Raw genomic sequence first — 19,486 nt, forward strand, 5'->3', positions numbered from 1 at the left:
GGGGGCAGGAGGCCGGGATCCGCTGCTATTTTTTGGAGAAGTTGGCCAGCGATCTGACTCACCCAGGGGAGCACAAAGCCCGATGGTTCGGGCTTGTAAGACAGGGCCGTCCACGTCGGGAGGGGTGGCAGGCGGCCTGCACGCTTCATCCGACGTCTCACACACAATTAACCGGCCACGGATCTTGGCTGGGTTGCCCATTCAAATAGCCGGAGGAACGGGGCTCTCTTCAAGGCAGCAGGCTCTGTGCGAGGCTGGCGAGGAATTCAGTGGCAGTTTATCCAAAGCAGGCGTCCATCCGTACCCGAGGAGAACGCCTTAAATAGAAAACCGAGAGAATGGAGGGTTACGCTTTATGCTTTCATTGCAGCCTGCAACTACTTTGATCGTCAAGGACTCTGAGCAGGAGTCAGGTGCTGAAAATTATCTCCAGGTGTTTATATTTACAGCTCACAAAGAGCCGTATAAACTTGGTACGTCCATAAATATAAATTGACTTGCAGTTGATTTTAGCCTTTGTCTGCAGCAGATGCTCATTTAAGGAATGGACCAGGAGAGCTGGACAGGCCAGCACGCCCGGGATGACACTTGAGAAGAAACAGAAAGGCAAAAGGGTGAAGAAGAACCCAAAACCTCTGTGCCAGCAAGGCTTAAAGCACGGTGGCTTCGGGGAAATTGGGGAACTGAAAATGCCTAGGAGAGGGAGAGTGGGAGAGGGAAGAGGTGATGGGTCCAGAGATCACAAGCTGTAGACACTTCAGGAGGTTTTGCCAGACCTGAGTCCGGAGGGGCAGAGAACGAAAGTGGGGTGTGGAACTAGGGCAGCAGGGAGGTTCAATACGTGTTGCATGTAGAGCAGAGTTTGCATACAAGGTGTTGTGGTTTAACCCCAGCCAGCAACCAGGACACAAGGATATAGCGGAATACATATTAGCTGTTAAATCTAAGAACAGGTTATTCAGCACTTACTCACTCCGAAGAAGTGGCTCGCTCTCTTGCCATTCAGTCCTGTGTGTCACTGAGGTAAAAAAATAACTCACTGTGGCTTATAACCGCAGAGCATTCACAGATACTCTTTTCACACTTACCCACTAATACAGAAGATTCTTTCGACAGTTGCAGGCCATTCTCCAGGCTGACACAAAAACCTGAGGACCTGTCACATATTCGGTTGTGAATCATCTGATGCTCCGAAACTACTACAGTTATCAACCCCAGATGCTTATAACTGAGGCACTCGACCTTTACTTTCCCTGGCCGGTTTGGCTAAGACCCTGCAGACTGATGAGCAAGCAGCCCGCTGCTGTTATTGAGGATGTGTGGTTTGGCAGGCTCCCACCGCCTCAGCCGAACGCTTCAGCAAGGGAGGGCTGCTGCTGAACCACCGATAGCCTAGTTGAGCATTTGTACTGACCGTTCAGGCCAATCTTGGGGGCAGCGGGTTCCTCCTCATACCGGAGCAGAATGCAGCGTACAGACTGAGGGACGCTTGTGTGACCCACGCTCAGCTGCCAGCTCTCCTTTCTTGTGCCTCACCAGCTTGAGGCACATCGGCCTCTGTGAAGGTAAGTCTGCAAATTCCTCTGCACAGGTAACTCCCACGGACATCACTGGAGGTTGTTGGGGTGCTGAGGATGGCTGTTCAGAAAAAGGAAGTGTTTATTTTTGCAGGGAAAAAATATCTCCCATAAGGTACTGCAAGGGCCATATATTTATTTTTTTATACACATATTTGGTTTCATGGAATGTTCCCACATTTTATAAAGTGACGATTGAAAAAGAAGATGGGAATTTCTTAAAGGAAAAAGGCAAAAGACAAACCAAAACACTGGAAAATTACTTTAAAGTATTCCCGTCATCTAGGGAGAAAATGCAAGCATGCTAAGTAAAAAGCATGGCATTTTACAAAAGAAATTGTTTTTTTCTGGAGAAAATTTGGCCCCTGCAATACTAGGAGTCTCATGGGACTGACTCATAAAGTTACAGTTGGATTCTGTGGTGCTACCTCCTGCATCCTGCTACCACAAATAATCTTTGATTACCTTCTGTCACCCACTAACATGCTACCTCTAACTTTTCTGAAGGATTGAATTCAAGTTATGCAAGGGGCAATCACTGCATGTCAGAAATCCAGAGGCAGAGTATACACGTAGGAAACATCTGTGCTGTGGTCACGGCAGCCTACTGCAGAGATGCCCGAGTTCAGCTGCCACTAAACAGCTCCCACACGAGTAGCAGTCTTGCTGTGGTTGCCCAGACTGGGGTGGATGAATTTACTCTGCTCTTGGTTGACTTTATCAGTTCATCTCTATCTCCCTCCCCAGTCAATGGAAGAACTCTTAGTGAGTTCAGACTCTTTAGTTAGACCTTGAGAAATTTGTACCCCAAATAAGACATTGACTTCTGATATTTTGGGATGCTTTGGAAACTTGTAAAGTCTACATATATCAGACGAGTGTTAGTTTCTTAAGGTCCCACTGAACTGGGCCAATCCATTTATTAGAAAAGAAGCTGAATTACTCTTGTGTTTCTTTTTACGTTTTTTAAAGCTAGTAACCCTCCACTGATGCATTGATAAGTACCTCTCATACAGCAAAAAGCACGGCTTATTTGTAATGTTTTGACTGTACTCCCCCAAAGCCTCCTGATCTCAGTATGCCTCTGTACCATAGGAATCCTGCTAGTAAATAAGGAGGAGGAAGGTACTGAAACATTTGCTTTTTGCTTACTATTCCTGAAGTTTATTCTTCATTAGTCCTGTGTTCAGCTGAACAAAACCACATTTCTTTCTTAACAGTTATAAAATTGTTACTATTCTAGTGCCTGTTACTTTTTGAAGTGATCTGTTTTCAGGATGATACTGAGAGGTTCCTCCAATTCCCAAAGTGAAATTGTTAGACTGGAAAGACAAATGCATTTGCTTATCTTTAAGTTGCAAACATTTCTGTTGTATAACATGAAACTAGTCGGATGAGTAAAAGTAACATGGGAAATATCCATGGTTTAGACAGTAAAATGAAAGAAAAAGATGAAGGATGAATGTAGCAGAAATAATGTTGAGCAGCTTATGGGACATCATGTGTGCTTAGTAGTTTGGAACATTAAGAAAAGTTAGTCGCCTTTAGAAAGTATTTGACAGAGGTATTAGCAGATTGTATTTACTGCAGAAGTTAAGTTAGTATTTGAGAAGTACTAAGCATTTTATGAAATGCTGGGTTGAGAATGCTGCATATGTCAGACAACTAGGTCTTTTGCACCAAAAAAGCTCAGTCATTCAGCTGCAGAAGTCTAGCAAAATATTATTTTGGAATGTTTTGGAGTAGGAGCCACAAGAGAAAGGAATCCAGCTACATTATCAGCTATGTTTGTATTTTTGGTGAGGCTAATATTCACTAGGTCTGTTATTTACTCGTTTATAGCACTTGTGCATTGTTATTATGTGGTAGAAGACATAGCCCCCATCTTCAAAAACTGACAGTCTTACCACTGAAAATGACCTGGGGAAGGATAGAAATAAGTAAGGAGCGTTTGAGTACAGAAGGGAAAGCACCACAGCATTATAATGACATAAAAACAATTAACACTAGTAAGCTGAATAAAACAGATAAAAATATAAAAATAAGCACAACGGGGAGCTTAGGGTGGAAACCTCAGATGATAGGAAGAAACTTTGGCTTTATCTGCAGAACCTGATGGTCTGGCCATCAATAACAACTAGTAGCTGTACTTCCTGGAAATGTTATCTTCCAGGAAAGTGCAGAATTTCTTTATAGATAATATGTGATTCACCATAGAGCAAATATCACATTTAAGACCTTGAAAACTCACTCACCATGTGAAGCCTTTGCAGCCACAAACCAAAAATGGTTCCAAAAAAGTCCAATCATAGTTTTTGCCAGTTGAGTTTGGTGTCGTCGTGTCCCCTGTATGGGTAGGAGGTGTCAGAAGCATCTCCCCAAAATGTCTGCAGGCTAAGCATCTGCAGCAGGAAGCTCTTAAGATGCCAGAACTGAAACAAGACCATGCAGCTACATCATCAGCCAGAGGCCTCCACTGCTTCTACTGATAGGTCCGTTCTCGACCAAAGAGGAGAAGAAAGAAGCACACGGAGCGATCACCTGTGACTTGAAGTGGTGAGTCATCTTGACATGGGCTTGACAGAGCTCCTCGACTCGGTTTCCTGTTCAGCAGCATCCTGTGCAGTTGTCTCATGGCTGCAGCTGGTGGAGCCGAGCACCTTCCATCAAAGGCACGTATAACATTTGGACTGCTCAAAATGGTTTCTTTTCCTGATCCGTATCAGTTTAACAGCTTTTCTTCCCAGCATTGCCTGCTGTAGTGCTGAAGGTGTTGTAGGAAGAGGCGCTGTCCTCCTTGGTGGAGCAAAGCAAAGGAAGGATGTTGTATGAGAAGTGCACTAAGAGACTGGCATCGGGTAATGGCTCTGCAGAGAGATCAGACCATCTCATGGTATGACAAATATGTGCTAAAAAGGAAACCAATATGTCATTGATTTATGTGAGCATTGTAATATTGTCAGCGCTTTCCTTCGCCATATTCTTTATGTGTCCTATAAGCCTACTTGCGGTTTTGATAGCAGATCTACATTGGCAGGCAGTATGTCATCACTGAACTGTCCATCAGGCAGCAAAGTCCTTTTTGTGCATTGATACATTTATCATTTAGAACTATATAAATTTTTTTCCCAGGCACAATAGTGGATTAACTTGCTTTTTTTTTTTGACATAAAATGTCACTTGTCATTGTAAGGTCAATTCACATGTCTTGTGTAGGCATCTGCATTTCTTCACTGTCTGCTGAAGTCCTTGATCACCTAAATAATCCAGGGTAGCCTGAAATTTTGCTGTGTCAGTACTCTTTTCCAGCTCAGATAATATTACATTAGTATTAATATTAAATACTAGCAACATAACCAAATTATGTCTGGTGGTGCATTAGACATATATGAAACTGAAAGTAATCCTTATGACATAAATATTCAAAATGAGAGTGAGATGGGGAAAAATAATTGGTGTGCATGGCATGTATGAGTACTACTTGACCTATTTCTGTTTAAAATACTTGTGTTCAATGAGAGTGGCTGATGAGGTAGGGAAAAGATGCTATTGGTGGTTTGGAAACCAGGCATAACTATAAAACTAGAATATCTGTTTCTTTCACACTCTGGTCCTAGGCAAGATTCTGTCTGGTAAATACTTAGAGCAACAGGTATCTCTCCCAGGAAGAGTTTGCAGTCTGAATAGAAAAGGTCTGCATAAGGCCAAAGAGAGAAAGGATTTTTATCCACATTTTACAGCTGAGAATCAATGTGCAGAGGGCTACGGTCCTTATGGCTACATAGGAATCTACAGGCAGGAGAAAGAAAGGGGAAGACCCAGTCTTATGTGTCATCCTTCCTGTCATGAGATAAATTTCAATAAACAGATGTCTCAATGAAAAGGAAACCATAGAACAAGTTGCTCAAAGTAGATTTGTTATTGAAGGACTGCAATCTCCTAGTCTGCCAGTCATTTGAATACTTTTTCCTCTCTTAGTATAAAAATGCAGTTTAATGATATTTAAAGTTCTTGGCTTGGGATGTTAAACAAACAATTCCCTACTGTTAATTTCCTGTCCTTAATTAAATTCCTGTGCTTAATTTTTTTGAGTATTCTAAAGCAATCCAAGAGACTATGTTAGACAGCAAGTAAGAAATGTAACTAAATGACAACAAACTGTTCTTCCTCTCTTTCTTACGTACAAACTTAGACCCACAGGGAATGAGGTGGAAAGCAAACTGTACCAGAATATGGATGATTTCTTTAAATGTGGCACTCCTCAGGCGCGTAGATAGGAACATCTGTGCAGTGCAGTCGGAAGGACTGTTCTCCAGCAAACCTGGAGTTAACACCAGCCCTCTGTCCAGCTCCTCTGCAGCCAGCGGAGCCAACTGCATCACATACAACTTCATGGTCTGCAGGAGAAAAGCTCCTGAGACAAACACTACCCTGTAAGGTCTAGGAGAGGGACGAGAAATGTTTGGCAGTCAACTGCCTACTGCAGAATAGTATCTCTTTATTGTAAGGACAGAGTAATACCCTTTTTTGTTTGCTGTTTTCTTAATTAAAAAAAAAACAAAAATGAAAAAGAGGGGGAAGGGATCAAGAAGGGCAAGGCACAGGGCAGTGTGGAGCATGTGCTTGGAGGGGACTCCGCTTTGTCCTTCCTTCTCTCAGTGCCAGTGTTTGTGGGGTGTGCCGTGGGGTATGGTGGAAAGGGGTAGCAACTCCCCACTCTGTAGGTGACGTGAGTCAAGGCGATAGCGTGTAGTTGTGACCCACAAGTCTCACCGTGTGGGGTGACGGGGAGATCACCGTGAAGGTGCAGATGGGGATGGAGGCATGGGTTGTGGGACTAGCACGGCAGCTCCTGTGGTTGTAGTGAGGTTGTGGTGGTGACGGTAACTCTCCTGCTTCTGCTTCTGCTCATGCAGGGAGGAAGGTAGGTACCGGGAAATGAGCTTTCTAGGAGCAGGAGTGCATGCTCCTGCTACTGGAGCACCCAGCTGAATTGCCACATACTGAACAGCAGAAAGTGTGTGGGGGCCAGTCCTTCTTCATTTCCTGGCCACTCTCTCTACTGTTTATTTCCATCCATACGGGTGGTTTTACCATCCGTAACAAAAATAAATGCTGCCTCCTGCCTCAAAAATGAGGTAAGAGCAAGAAAAAAAGAGAGCATGGAGAAACAATTGACTGCAGAAGAAAAAGCATAAAAACAAAGTGAGGGCAAGGACCACAGGGTTAAAAATAAGGAACTAGAGGAGAACACCAAGCAGAGCACTCCTCACTGCACCTTTTGGTCCTTGAAAGCACCCTAAGAGCCAGCAGACATTGTCCACTGATGCTCCCCCAGAGACATAATAGGGTGAGAGAACAGAAACAGGCCCCACTTTTGTCAGGACCCCACAACAACCTTCCTCCTGATAGAAGGCCAGCTTGTCCAGGACAGGAGCAGCTCAGAGCCATACTCATTTCTGCACAGATTTCCAAGTGCTAATGGTACTGAACGATGCCATTTTCTGCCAGGGGCCAGAAGGGGCAAGCCAGCTCCTAGCACAAGTGAGCCAGGTCTTCATCACCTGCAGAGCTGCTCAGCATAATCTTTTCTTAAGTGCTGATGTTCTCAACTACATTTACTCCAAGCAGCTCTCTGTGCTGGCTTCTTCTCGGGAGACCTACATGGCTCTGAGAGTTTTCCTTTTTTCTAGCGCCCTGCCATTTCAGCGCAGCACTCTGCATCAAACTAGAAGCTATCAGCTTTGAAAAGCCTCTCTGAAGCAGCAGAAGGCTCCACCAGATGTTATATTCTGGACAGTGGTTGTGGAAAGGTTGACCTGCAATGTAGAGATGTGGGGCTTACCCTCCTACCTGCTACATAAGGCATTTGAGTGCCAGCAATCCGCAGAATGGATGTTGCTGACGTTTCCTATCCAGAATGAGCATAACCCAGGTTTAAAACCAGAGCAAAAGCCTCCATGCATAAAGGTGCAAAGAAAAGACTGTCACTGTTGACAGTAAATACCAATACCACACAGGTTATACAACATTTTGAAATGTGGTGCCCGTGCCTTTTACCCTGGCAAACCCCGAACTATGCTGCTGCAATTTTGGGGGTCATTTCTATATTCTGAGGCATTCTGACACAGTATTTCTTAATGAGGAGTGGTCCTATAATGTATTTCCAGTACCAAACAACCGTGGAATTGCCACTGTAAATGTCACTTTCCCATTACATTAGGGCTCATGCATGAGGAAAAATGTTCTTTTCTGCCACTGTGAAGACACAGCTTCAAAGAGATTTTGAGGAGCTGGTATTCAGAGCTGGGCCATGAAGAGAGCTACACACACTATTCTAGCAGTATGCACGGCATCGTTCTTGGAGTACAGTTGTTGCTGTTATTGGTTGTTGCTGTACAATTGATTGTTGCCATACTATTGATTGATATTATACTATTGAATGCTGATATTAATTTGTAATAGCTTGAGAGATATAAATATTCACTTTCTTAACCATAGGTATACTTGCTGGAGGTGTTTTTTTTGTGGTAGTTTACTTGCTAGTGGTGATTTGTGTGGCATTTGTGGTAATCTGTAATAAAGCAAAGAAATTTAAAGGATAAAAGCCTCCATGTCCTTGTGCATTACGGACTTCTGCGAACTCATGGTCGCGCTCTCCACACACCTGCAGGCTGGGTAACCCTTTGGGTTGGGACGAGGTGTCAGCTCACAGGCATGTCAGAAGTTACTGAAACTCTAAAGAAAAGTCTGTGGTGTCTCAAAATCTGCACGATAAGTATGATGTTATAATGACTGTGATCTGACCCGACCGAGGGTATCTACCCAGAGGTCTGACTCCTCTGCAGAGGGACTGTTTCTACTGGGGGAAGCAGAGCTTTGCCTGCTTTACCAGGGACACCACATTTGCTCTTCCCATCCAAACAGGGGCTGCCCATGCTGCACGCCTGTGGGGTTTACCTCTGCTTCTAGCGATTCCTCTTGCAGCCCCTTCGGTAGGAGGAGGGATGCTCGTCCCCACCTCTACTCTTTGCAGTCCCAGATCCCAGAGCCTTGTAGCCCGGGAGGTGTTTGGGAAGTGGGACTGGCTGGCCGTGCAGCAGAGAGCCTGGAACAGCAGGCAGCACATGCAGAGTTGCAGCTGCCTGCATGCAAGGGAGGACCTGCTGCGGTAATCCTTGGACGGGGGGGGACGTGGTGGGTGGAGGGATCGGGGTTGACTTTGGCCTACCTTGGCTTTGCTGGGGAAACCACTAAACCCCATCAAACCGAAATGTGCAAAACCACACTGAACGGAGCCGAGTAGCTTATGGTGAGGTGTTGCAGAGATGCATGCTATGGTTCGGGGCCTCGTTCTTTATGGCTTCGGGTGTCTGAGATATGGATGCTGCAACATGGGTGGAGCTGTTGGGACCTACTGGATCACTTCTCTGTTCCCAGTAATGAATGGCTCCCTGCGGACTGCTCGGTTTGCTGGGTCTGGCTGAGACCAGGGGAAGTTAAGGCTGCAGCAGCACTTTGTGCTCTGCTATGCAGTTACAGCTGGCTGACACAAAATGTTTTGGGAGAAAGTTATCCTGTAATGTGTATTGAATAAGCGCATGATATGGACAAGGAGGTTTTTGATTTACAAAATAATTTTACAGATTTTTTTTAAACACTTTTACAGCCTGCATTTATTGGCGTAACTAATCATGGTCTTAGATGTGCAAGGATGAGCAGAGATGGGTATTTTAAAGAGCCCTTGGGTAGAGGAGGAAACAATAAAAGAAGCTTTCCCAATCTTTCATTGAAGAAATTAACATTATAATGTTAATTTAATATCTGATCATCTCAGCTGTTTGGTGGCTGTGGTCTGCTTGCCTGACTGTCCTGACTGAAAATCGCTTTGCCCTCTCTGCTCTGAGCTCCTTTGGCAATACACATTGGATCGCCAGGGACTCCAGAGGACTCAACCTGAAACAGATAGGCGTGTATCTGTGCTGCAGGGGCATTGGCTTCTGAGGGACTCAAGACTCCTGAAACCAAGTCACCAGACTGCCCATGCAGCAAAAAAGGCCAACCACATACTGGGCTGCATTAGCAAGACTATAGCCGTCCAGCTGAGGGAGGTGATGGCTCCCTCTCTAGTCAACCCCTGTGAGACCACATCGGGAATACTGGGTCCAGTTTGGGATGCCCCAGAGTACGAGAGAAACTGGCATACTGGAGCGAGCCTAGTGGAGGGGTAGGGGGCTGAAGCACATGACGTACAAGGAGAGGCTTTGGGACCTGGGTTTGCTCAGACTTGAGAAGACTGTCTAAAACGGGGTAGTAGGAGAGTGTGGGGAAGACAGAGTTGGACTCTTCTCAAAGGTGTAGGAACATGGGAAATTCCAGCTTCATAAAAGGGAAAACAATGTTCAGATAATAAGGAACAGGTGCCTGAAAAGGTTGTGGAGTGTGCATCCTCGGAGATACGGAAAACTTGACTGGACATGACCTTGAGTAAACTGCTCTAACTGGACCTGCTTTGAGCAGGAGGCTGGACTAGAGACCTCCAGGGGACCCTTGTGACTTAGATGACTCTGTAATGCTTTGAAGGGTTGTGGGCAATTTCTTTGTGTACTTGTAACACATGCAGTTTCTGTAAAGCAAGCGGTTGAACCAAGAAATTCTTCCCATCATTTCCTAGTTAGGTTCATGTGTGATTTCAGTTGTTCCAGTATGGTAAACTCCCAGTAGGCTTGAACCTGTACCTTTAGCATAGAATTCCTTGCTTGATTTTGTTGGCAATAGCCATGGGATCTTATCTTCCGTGGGATGATTTTGGGAGTCACTGGCACTGTCAGGACTGTGATCTCATTAAAACATTAGGAATCAGTTCTGCAAGAGTGGATAGAGCTTTTAAGCTTTTGGGTCTGTAGCAGTGCTGGCTATAGAGCCCCAGGGTCCTTCCAGTAATGCAGAACAAAATGGGAAACAGTAGGTGGTGTATCATAAACCTCTTCCCATCTTGATTTGATTTCCAGAAATGTTTTCTGTTACCATATGAAAATGTTGGGAAGGCAGGCTTTCCCACTGAAACCTGACAAATGTTCAAAAGCGTCTCCTTCCCCGGACAAGAGGAAATATTTTGAAATAGGAGGACAAAGAAAGCAGTGGATGAGTGGGGAATAAGGAAGGATCCCATCTGGTAGACAAAAAAATATTATTGTCTCTGAGAAGTAGGCAGAGTAGTGAGGGCAGAACCTATGAGTGGAAGACTGTAGCCAGACACTGCAAGTGGAAGAGGGAGAACCGTGTATACCCCCCCCCCCCAAAGAAAACCCCAAACCCCTAGATTGTGGCTTTTCTCTTAGAAGCAATCAGAGAAACCACAGGAAGTGAAGCATAAAGCGTAAACATTCAGAAATGCAGGTACTGTGGTGTCTAAGGGGCAGCCAAGAATTTGGCCTCACGTTGGAGAAATGACAGCAAAACCTGCCCTTGTGGTTACAGTCTAAGCAGATCAAATAGGTGAAGGGCGCAAGCAAAGTTAGCAGTCACTTGCTGGCAACTTTGGGGGAACTTTGCAATTTTGGGGAAGGGTGAACTCAGTGAAGTAAAAGTGCAGAAGGCTCTCAGTTGGTGCGAGTTCTTTCCTTGGCTTTTTGGATAGCTGTTTGCAGAGCCTGCAGACTGCCTGGCTGCTCTCTGCAGTTCTTCCCCTCTGCAAAAGAGGGAAGAAGAGACTATCCTGCTTCCTCAAATTGGGGAAATTTCTTCTGTGTGGCACAGGGTCTCGAGGAACCGAGGGGTGAAATAGGAGGGGAACCCCTCCGTCCTCCACAGTTTGTGCCTGTGTCACCAAGAAGTTAATTGGAAGTGAGGCAGAAGAGCAAGTACCTGGAGAAGTGAAAGGCCATCCACTGTTCTCATTTTGTCTGGCTGTAGCAAAGGATTTGTGCCAGGTTCCGAGTTCCTTTTTCTAAACTGGCCCATCAAAGGGCAGACCTCTCTTTGTTAGAGTTTTTTAAAACTAGGACTAGTTGCATGCTTTCTTGAATTATGAAAAAAACATATGGAGAGCTCCCTTCATGTTCTTATTTTTTTGCCTGGGTTTGCATTTTGATTGGAGAAATTAAAACAAAAAGCCTCAGCACATAGCAGGTGTAGATTTTGACATGTATGAGTATTAGATGTGTATTAGAGTGAGGCTTAACTGTAGTACTTTCGGATAGCGCAGAAATGGGTGGTGATTTTAGGGAATGTGACACCACCTCTGCAGCTCCTGCCTGCCAGCAAGAGCTGTGCATCCATAAGTAGTTTAGTACAGTCCCAGTGGCTCGTCACTGTTGGGTGTCTGCTCTTGGAGAAGTTTCTGTCTTAGCTTCAGAGTGGCTGTAACATGTACTACTCCGTTTCTTCAGCGTAAGAGGACTTGACGCTGTAGGCTTTCCATGGTGTTCAGGGTTCTCCGTAGTTTGCTCGCTGCCGGCACTGGTGGGTGCAGTGCGCATTGCTCTGGAGAGCCAGCTCTGCAGGGGACAGTGTGGATTTGCTGAGCACAAGGAGGTGCCACTCATAAAGCGTGCTGACTCCAATATATAGGAGCATGTTGACTCCAGAATGTAACAGCTGTCAGCATAGCCTGACGCAGTTACTGACCAATTTAATTTTTCTCTTGCAGCTCCAAATAAGGCCCATCACTTTTTTTCTTTTTTTTTCTTTTTTCTTTTTTTTTTTTTCCAGTGAACCCATTCAAGGCAGTGGCACATAGCAATGCACCCATCATTGCCGTTCTGGTGTGACTTTCAGATGTCGCTTCAGCTGCAGCTTTGCAAAGTGTGGCATCAGCAAGCGGTTTGCTACTGTTTTGACCGGCCTGAGTGCTAGTTTGCTGGGTGGATGATTTCAGTGAGGCTGGTCCAGCGTTCAAGATGCTTGAGAGCTCATTGTTTGGAGGAACTTGAAACACTTTTATCCTTGTAAGTTGTTTTCAGTACTAGCAAATCAGTGTCAGATTTCGGCAAGAGGACTGGTTCTTTGTTTGATGGCATCTTTTATTAAAGGGGTAGTTATGCCTTTATTCAGTTTTCATTCCTCGAGAGTTGGAAAACACTCTGCTCCTTTTTGCAATGGCAATATTGTGTTTCTTTCAAACATTTAAAAATGTGTTTCGTGACTTACAGGTTGTTGCCATAGATCACTTAGGCACTGTGTAATAAACCAGTTGGTCAAAACAAAACTGAGTTTCTTTCTCACTGTACTTTTCTCACGCATCTGCCAGGGAATGAGTGGGGCTGTGTGGTATTCCAGGTCCGTGCACTAAGAGCTTTAGGGAATGGTACAGGATATGGTGTGCCTATCTGTGTTTTGTGTGAAAACTTAGAAAAGTACAGAGACTCTATGATGGTGTGTGAGAACGTGGACCTGTGCTTTCTGCATGGAACAATCTATTTAATGAAGTGTACCCTAATTGTGCTAGGCAATGGATAGAGCTCTTAATGGTGAAGAATTAATTTGTGTGGGGTGGCATGTTTGCGTGCATCTGTTTTGCTCAAGATATATCTTTTGTGTTCAGAAATATTAAGTTCTTGTTGTTCTACAAGGACTCTATCTTACCTAGATTTTATCATTCTGCCTTGCGTAATCTGCTTCCACATCAGTATGAAACCAGACTAATTTCTTGACTAGACAGTTTCTTGACTCATTGTGGTCATTGTAAATAAGACCTGGCTGAAACCAAAGCCCAGAACCATATGATTTTTATTCCATTTGCTGTAAATTCTTTGCTGAAATTCAGTGGCAGTAGTAGGGCTCAGCCATAGATAGGGACATGAATGGTGTTTGCCAAACCTTGAGATGGGCCTGCAGTCGCTGAATTGGTCCAAAATACAAAGAAGCTTCTTTCTTTACCATAAAGTACTGATGCGTTTAGTTGTACGCAAGATTGTCTTTCTATACCTCTGACCCACCGTGGTTGGGAGGAACAGGTGAGTGGCAGCCCAGCTGAGGAACTGTAACTCAGCACGAGGAGCTTCTGTGAAATGGTACTGAACGTGCACCACAGAAGAAAGGTAAATTCTTCAAACTTTGGAGAATGGCAGATGCCACAGATTCTTTGCTGGGGTAGACAGCAGCGCTGCAGTCTTTTGTAGAGACAAGCTTTGCCAGGTAGGAGCTTATAAGAACAGGTTTTTGTGACTTCCTATATCTTTTTAATAATGCAATTCTCATTGATGGACAAATGAAGAAAACACATGAGAAACACCACCCAAGTGAGTTCAAGTGATCTGCAAAACCGATGAATGTAGGGTATTGCGTGAACTTCAGTGGAAGCTGTGAGTGACAATTTGACCTTCAAGAGGTACTAGATCACAAAAGGTTCTTCCTGGGTGGAAAAATAAAAGGGTTTTAAAATCCTTTTCTGCCTTGGTGTCATAAACAGCTGAAGTGATGGGACGGCTTGCCCTCCCCATATGCACACCAACCTTCATGCTCTTTGGTACCCTGTGAGACTGGATTTACTGTGTCAGCCTAGAAAGAAATGATGCATTGTTTTCTTGGGTTGATTTTGTGCTCAGCCAGTGAGCTGTATGGGCTTCCTACAACTCCCCACTCTTGGTTTGGCTCATGCCATTTCTTGAATGTGTCTTTGTCTTTCTTACAAAACTAATAACAGAGCATGAAATCCACCTGTAGGATTTCTAAAAGGATGGTTGGTTGACTCTCCTGTTGAAAAATCATAGCTAGTTTGGAGATGGATGTGTCCATTTATACTAGTGTTTGGACAAGATTATATGCTCACAAAAGAGAATCTGGGGAGACTTGGACAGTAGTCTAGAGTGAAGAACTCTCTTCAATAGTAATTGCAATGCAATTAGCTTTCCTTTTCTGCAATAATAGAGTGTGGAAGATTTTTCAAATTCTCCCTCAAAGCCCTGTCCTTGGGCAGAAGTAATTTGCCAATTTTGTGTAACTGCAGTTTACACTATCAAATTCTTTATGCTTGAGATATAGTAATTAAAATTCAACAGAGAGCGGGAAAGACAGACATGGTAGATTCCTGGCAATTACATTCTACAAAGTGTTTTCTCAAACTGTAAAGGGATGAGATAATTACAGTAGATAAGGCTTAGTATGTCAGAGCTCTTGGCTGTATAACTTCCATTTATTCAAAGATTTTAATAGTAAGCCAGAAAAGAAAACCACTTTAAAATTTGACAGTCATGGTAATGCCTTCAGTATTTTTTTCTCACCTTTTATGGAATATTCAGTTGCTTTGTAAGCCTACTTGGTGTGTCCGAACTTCGAGGTGCATGTATATCAGCTAGCAGACCTCTCTTTTTTTTCTGAACACAGTCACACACAGGCAATCATACCCAGGCTTTAGCTCTTGAGTGGATGTTTTTACTTCTTTCATGTTATCGACTCAGGCATCTAATCTGTAGAGAAGAGTTGGTGTCTGGGCACGGCCTTGTGCTTTACAGTTCCTGGTGATTAGTAAATAGTATTTCACATCCCATTCTAATGCACCCAGTTCTTTTCATGTGCTGTGTAGGGAGCTGAGGTGCTTTGGATTAAACTGGAAGCCAAAGACTTGATGCTCGGTTACTTCAGGACCTTGTATTTCTGCAATGTGCAAGGAAGCACACTCCGGACCTACACAAGCTAGGACTGTCCAGACGTGAATATTTATAGGATGCACTATGAGGATACATTCCGTGCAGCATGAAAGCAATTTAACCATGGCAGCATGGGGCTGTGTTTGAGTTTGCCCTTCCTCTCTGCTGGGCAGTATAGCTGCGGCTGCAGGCATGTGTATGGCTTGTGAAGCCAGCTGAGGCTTTCGCTGTACGTTATACAGTGGGGTTCTGCATTCAGCTTTGAAGTCCAACTCTGCTATTTGCATCTTGCTAATGTGATGGATGGATTGCTTGCAGAAGCTCTGAGCAGCCCCTGTGCATTGTTTTTGTTGTCAGTGAGTCAGCACAGATCCTGGCATCTCTATGTCTGTTCTGAAGAGTGTCCTGGCCATAATGGCTGTAGTGTTGAAAAGAAGCAATAGGGAATTACAGAGAGAATGGGAAGTGGAAGCAGGGATGAGGCTTCACCAGACAGATTATACTGAGTTTTATGGTAAGTGCTAAGTAAATGCAGTAATAAACAGGAAGACTGGGACAGATACAGTATGTGTTAGACTGGACATGACTGTATCAGTCAGCATACGCTTGATGGAAAAAATGCTATGAGTATCTTGGCAAGAATCACAACCAAGGGATTTTAATTTTTAGGAGGAAACAGTGAATGAAGGCAAGGTTCTTAAAAAAACCCAAACAAACAACAAACCCAGAAGCTGCTGTATAGAACTAAGCAAGAAGGCAGTAGTCCGCTAACAAAAAGCAAATACGGCAGAAAGTGGATGAATAGCAGCCAAACCAGAACTCCACACAAAACAGGAAGAAAAAAATCAAACCTACCCAAAAAACAAGATGGGGGAAAAAAGAGGGGTGTGTGGTATGTGGAAACACATACTTTTGTCTCTTTGTGCTGAAAGCTGTCTGAGTACAGGTGTCTCTTCTTACAGATCCGAACTGCTCATGTGCTCTGGATAGGATATCCCTCTGTTTTCCTTCAAAGGATCTAGCAAAGCCCAGGACCCTCTGCTTCAAATATTCTCATACCATGGTATTTCTTTTGATGCAAGCAATTGTGGACTCCTGCAAGAGCTGCATTTTGATCATCCAGGTGCACAGTGCACCTTGCTTCCAACCTGAGTTACCGACTTGAATCTCTACCTACCCAGCCTATGTGGCTGTCACAGAGGAGAGTCAGATGAGTCAAAGGCCTTGCAGGAAAAGTACATGGGGCTAAACAAGTACCTGCGATTTGTGTCTAGTTGAGTGCAAAATGAAAAAGGTGATTTTTTTTTTTTCTTTTACCGTGGGGTCTTTTGTCTCACTGTAACAGCTTGCATTTAGCTTTACGTGCAAGGTAAGTGAGCAAAAAAATGGGAAATTACATTTGAGAGACATGAACAGCAGCAGCACCTCATTGAACAAAGGAGAATTTTCAGGAAACACCTATTGTTTTAAAACAAGTTTGGGCAAACAGAACCAAATGCATTTATGCTACAAGAAAGGGACTTTAGGAAACGAGTTCCATGATCTCCAAGTGAGCAGAGATGTCTGGGCAATATGACAGAAAAGATTAGGGTACCCACGTACCACATGGTTTAAGCTAATGCCAGTTTATAGAAGGCTGTGAGAACTTCCAGTGGGAAGATTACATGAGGTTTGTTCCTTGCATCCCTTTAAGGAAGGGGGTTTTGGGTCACAAATCTCATACTTAGAGAGAGATAGTCTACTGTAACAATTTTTTATTTAGGATGGTACAGCTGAGCTTTTGTTATGCATTTTCCAATTGGATCTTACTGTAAAGAAAAAACAAAATGGGAATAAATTGTGAAGATCTGCTTTGTGGAAGGCTAAGATTTGCAGTAGTTTTGGCTCATTTTCTGATAAGGATAGAAAACAGAAAGCCAGTCTTTACCTTGGATGAATGAAGAAGAAAGAGAAAGCAAGGTTATTTGCTTCTGGCTTCAATTAGGTGTGCTACTATCCCCTGCCAAATTGCTTATCAAAAGCAAATGGTGATCTCTCTGCTCAGTGCTGTTTCTCTGTGCTGATGTTCCATTGCCCAGTTCAGCAGCAAGTGTGTATGTTCCAAGGTCTGATTTTCTCTGGCAACTAAAAATGGAAAAACACTATATTCTATTGAGCCTTTCCATTTATTTAATTCGGTTCAATATAAAAGTGTATGACTCCATGAAAATTCAGCTTCATTTTGAAAGTGTTTTCCTCAAAATGTAGAGCTGCTGTACATGAGTGCATGTACTGTATGTATGATTTTTTGCAATGCATTGAATAAATGCATACTTACACGCATTTTTCTGCCAGTAAGACTTTGAGTTGTATCAATTATATAACTCCCATTGACAGTAAGAGGAAGTGCAAAATCTATATTTGTTGATCTGTAATGATGTTTCTTCAAATAAGGAATAATAAATCCTCTTCCTGCTAAAAGGATCAATAATACTGTCCTGGTTTCGGCTGGGATAGAGTTAATTTTCTTTCTAGTAGCTGGTATAGTGTTATGTTTTGGATTTAGTATGAGAATAATGTTGATAATACACTGATGTTTTCAGTTGTTGCTAAGTAGTGTTTCTACTGAGTCAAGGATTTTTCGGCTTCTCACACCCAACCAGCAAGAAGGCTGGAGGGGCACAAGAAGTTGGGAGGGGACACAGCCAGGACAGCTGACCCCAACTGGCCAAAGGGATATTCCATACCATGTGATGTCATGCCCAGTATATAAACTGGGGGGAGTTGGCCGAGGAGGGGGGGCAGATAGCTGCTCAGGAACTAACTGGGCATCAGTCGGCGAGGGGTGAGCAGCTGCATTGTGCATCACTTGTTTTGTGTATTCCAGTTCTTTTTTATTATTATTATTATTATTATTATTATTATTATTATTATTATTGTAATTTTTCATTGTTATTATTTTCTTCCTTTCTGTCCTATTGAACGGTCTTTATCTCAACCCACAAGTTTTACTTTTTTTCTTGATTCTCTCCCCCATCCCACTGGGGGGGGTGGGGTGGGAAGTGAGCAAGCGGCTGTGTGGTCCTTAGTTTCTGGCTGGGGTTAAACCACGGAAGGTGCCAAAAATGTTGAAGCAGAACCACTAAAAAGGTGTAAAAAGACTCGGCTATCAGCACATCAGTTAGCAGTAGTGAGAGCTGCAGCAGCATGCAATCCCATAGCAGCAAGCGGGGCTTTTCTGAAAGGTGGGTACCCTCGGGCCGTCCTACTTACCCTGGGTGCTTGCGCCTGGGTGTCAGTGACCTGCCTTACCCTAGCTGTGGGGATATGTCCTCTCTCCTCTGCCCTGTCCCCATTTCTCCACCCTATGGTGGCACATCTCTTGCTGCGTAGAGTGACTTTTTCTTCCTCTTCCAGTCATCTAACAGAGAGTTATCCCTTGTGCTGAAGCCCTCAAGGTCCCTCCTAGTGTGATGGAGACAGCCTTGCCAGGCTGCTCCTCCAGAGCTGAGTCCATTTGTGTTGGACTCTCCCTCCCCAGGAGCTAGGGCACAATGATTCGCACAGAGCTGTGAGTAGCCCAGAGGCACCTCTTCTCTAACCCCTGAGATGAGGTGAGGTCCCACACAGAAACCCACGCTGCAGGAAAAGCCGTGGCTGTGGGTGCACAGGCACCATGCACAAATCAGGCCAAGGATGTGTGCTAGCATCAGTGGTTGGAGTTCATAAAATGAATTTGAGGTGTTGTCCAGTGTGGGCACAGCTGGGGTGGCCTGACGACATCTTGGTGGCATGGGGTTGAGACAATCCTGGGGGGAATATGAGCATTGTGCATCACCTGCCTGAGGCAGAGCAATAGCTCTTCCCAAGCTCACCATGACACTGTGGGCAGTCACTGTCTTCTCTTGGATAGGAAGGGTAAATCCCCTGCAAACATCTGCCAATATCTGAATGTTTTTATAGATATTATTAACATTCTTCTAGGTATCAGTGACCAGGCTTGTGTTCAGTTCCAAAGATACAGTCTTCCCAGGGACCTTTAACTTCACAGATGAGAAGAACCGGACAGGCAATGAGGAACTGGTGCTTATTATGAAATTCTGTTGTCTTTTGCTTCCTCGGTAGTAGCTGGCTGCTGAAGCAACCTGTCTGCACTAACAAGCATGTTCTCAACTGGAATTGCTGCCATGAACCTGTTAAGACAAGTGTTATGTGCTTACCATGGTGGAGATGACTTTCAGGTGGTTGGCAACATACCCTGTAACACATGCCTCTGTCCAAAAAAGCATCCTGGGTCTTGAAAAGCAAGATGTTTAGCAACATGGCCCCCCAGAAAGAATT

General features: G+C 44.2%; 1 long non-coding RNA gene across 3 annotated transcripts in view; it reads left to right on the forward strand.

The window, feature by feature from the left end:
* Positions 1-40: 40 nt before the first annotated feature.
* LOC142042109 (uncharacterized) overlaps positions 41-19,486 on the forward strand; it is a 29,488-nt gene continuing 10,042 nt past the window's right edge. The window contains exons 1-3 of one of the 3 annotated variants that reach the window (XR_012653624.1): positions 41-1,565; positions 3,971-4,470; positions 16,129-16,460. This is a non-coding gene — a long non-coding RNA (uncharacterized LOC142042109). Of the gene's footprint in view, positions 1,566-3,970; positions 4,471-16,128; positions 17,269-19,486 lie in introns of those variants that run through there. The other 2 variants (XR_012653625.1, XR_012653623.1) reach the window with 2 other exon arrangements.

This window comes from Buteo buteo, chromosome 19 (genome assembly GCF_964188355.1).
Source record: "Buteo buteo chromosome 19, bButBut1.hap1.1, whole genome shotgun sequence".
Classification (NCBI taxonomy): domain Eukaryota; kingdom Metazoa; phylum Chordata; class Aves; order Accipitriformes; family Accipitridae; genus Buteo; species Buteo buteo.